The sequence below is a fragment of the Etheostoma spectabile genome, chromosome 18 (genome assembly GCF_008692095.1).
Source record: "Etheostoma spectabile isolate EspeVRDwgs_2016 chromosome 18, UIUC_Espe_1.0, whole genome shotgun sequence".
Taxonomy (NCBI): domain Eukaryota; kingdom Metazoa; phylum Chordata; class Actinopteri; order Perciformes; family Percidae; genus Etheostoma; species Etheostoma spectabile.
In genome coordinates, this window is record NC_045750.1 from 21,091,710 (window position 1) to 21,094,123 (window position 2,414).

The 2,414-nt window shown below is 41.5% G+C and overlaps 2 long non-coding RNA genes across 2 annotated transcripts in view; one reads left to right on the forward strand and one right to left on the reverse strand.

Moving 5' to 3' along the window:
- Window positions 1-2,414, reverse strand: part of LOC116706461 (uncharacterized) — a 12,839-nt gene that overhangs the window by 1,158 nt on the left and 9,267 nt on the right. The gene's annotated exons all lie outside the window — the stretch shown is intronic.
- The window catches only part of LOC116706462 (uncharacterized), a 17,739-nt gene continuing 16,524 nt past the window's right edge, over window positions 1,200-2,414 (forward strand). Inside the window, exon 1 of the long non-coding RNA XR_004336241.1 lies at window positions 1,200-1,376. This is a non-coding gene — a long non-coding RNA (uncharacterized LOC116706462). The remainder of the gene's footprint in view (window positions 1,377-2,414) is intronic.

The following is a 2,414-nucleotide window of genomic DNA, read 5'->3' on the forward strand; positions in this document are numbered from 1 at the left end:
CAAACTTTCCCACAAGTTGCCAGGAAACGCTAGCTAGCTGTCTTTGGTTGGCAATGCGCTACAGAACGCTAAACAAGACATTTCTAGGCGACCATAATGTTATTTAAATTTGATGATGAGTGAAAAGGCACTGAGAGAGTCACGAAAACATTGTCGACCCCCCAAAACAAATTCACCGTTATTTTAATTTACACAGGGCCATGCTTAGCATTGCTAAGTCTCTATCATAATTGACAGGTCGGGGTGTAGCCACTGCTTTATATTTAATTTAAAAATAAATGGGACCATCATTTACAAAATGACCATCACTGTGTATTGAATGTAACTTGAAAGCAGAGCAGTTATTTTTAAAGACTTCTATACAAGACGACTTCTTTTAGCAGCCAGTGTCTATGCGTAACAATCTGGACAAACCTAACCCACCTAAACATTGACAGCTCCATTATATGAAAAAAATGATTAACATTACATTTTATGAACAGAACAGACAATACATGCATGTCTGGGCCTGTATGTGGTGTGCAGTACTGTACATGGGTGTTACCTCTGTGCACCATTGTCTTATAGGTTTGTTTGTATAGTGATTTTATGGGCTTCATTTTTGACAAGGGAGGCGTGGCCCCAAGATAATCACACACTTTACAACATGCAATTACATTTTATTGTTGAGAAATCCACACGGGCCTATCAAGCTATACCATTTCAAACTGGTTTTCATAGGCTTTCAAATAGGCAAATTTGAATCTTCCGCTAAATTCCTGTTTGCATTTCCTCAATAGCTAGCATGTTAAGTTGTAATAGTGCTTATGTGCCAGCTGATAGCAACATATCAAGCTATAAGAAGAAAACAATGACGCCATCAACACATTGCTATGATGATGCAGATGCCACTTGCCTTTTATTGTCCCCCCGGCACTGCTGCGAGACTCTTTTTTTGAGACATTTACTCCGGAGGACATCCCACGTCTTGTCCTATCCTTTATTGGCCATTTCCTTCACGAGTTCCTGATAAATTAAATTCAAAAAGTCTCTCGTCTCCTCGTCCACTTACATCTGTCTTTGTTGACACCCGCCATGTATGCAAACAGAGCGGAAATACTGGGCGGAAATTAACTAAAACTTCTTCTTCTTCGTTTTGTGGTAGGTTGCAACCATAAAATGACCTAAATCTTAATTCATTATTTCTTCGGCAAATAATGTTTCCATCAGCGTTTATCGCATAAGCCGTATATCGATCATGATACGAACGTATTTCCTTTGAGTAGATACACATGAAATTCCATCAAATTTTACTGGTTCCATAAGGCATTTTTTCATATGACTTCACTTAATTCGGATAAAAGCGTGTGGATGGAAACATAGCTACAGTCGGATTCGTCTCTGTGCCGTCTGGAAACTACTCGCCAACCACCTGGTGTGTTCTGTCCAAATGTTTATCTCATTCTTCATTTGTTCAGCTGTCTTGTTGTCTTTGCAGACTCCCCTTAAAATACACAGAGACAGCACAAAGAGTACACAGAGGCAAACGGGAAAATCTCAACAATGCACTCAGCAGGTTATGTGATTGAGCAAAAATCACAAAGGCAGAGTGAAATTCTTCCCCTCAGAGTGTTGGTTCAGAAATTCAGGATGATTTACATGTGAGAAAAACAACTTTACAGGAAACTCCACCTTCATGTGGCGTACTCTCTACTTCATTTTAACCAAAGCGACGCTCTGTGTCCACACCGCAACACTCCAAACAGAACCAGAAGAGAAGAGGGGGGAAAAGAGCTTTGAACATCTGGCTGTGGATGAGTATCGTTATTACAGAGGGAGTGAGTTGCACTGAAGTGCAGCTAGAGGTTTGAGATATTTCAAGACAAAGGTCATCCGCTAAACGATTCCCTCTCTCATATCTAGTGTCTGTAAACATTAAAAACCGGCAAGCACTGTTCCATTACCTGACACCGCTAAGGTTGATTTTCTGTAAACACATCCTGGGATCGTAAGAAAAATGGGACACCATCCACCTTTTTTTTTCACGCTGTTGTAAAGTGAAGCTCATGTCTCTGAAAGATTCCACAAGTGCTGCATTGTCTCACCGTGTCCGCACAAACACATCACATGCATACCTGGCCCACAGTGGCAACGGTGCTGTGAACCGAAAGCCAAACACCGGCATCTCGTTCCTAAAACATACAGCACATGGGCAAGTTAAATGCAGTGTTCTCATGGCATGCATTACACAGTAGTTTGAGTGATGGGACGCTTTGAGTTCCTTAAATGGGATTCTCAGGTCAGCACTGTGAAGAGCAATGCCGGTGTAGAGCTGTTCCCTGTTCCTCCTTCAAACATTGTTTTGCCATTTGGCTGCGTGCCTGAAGTCCGATATGGTCTGTGTTCCATGTTTTCACGGCTCGATAGACAGACAC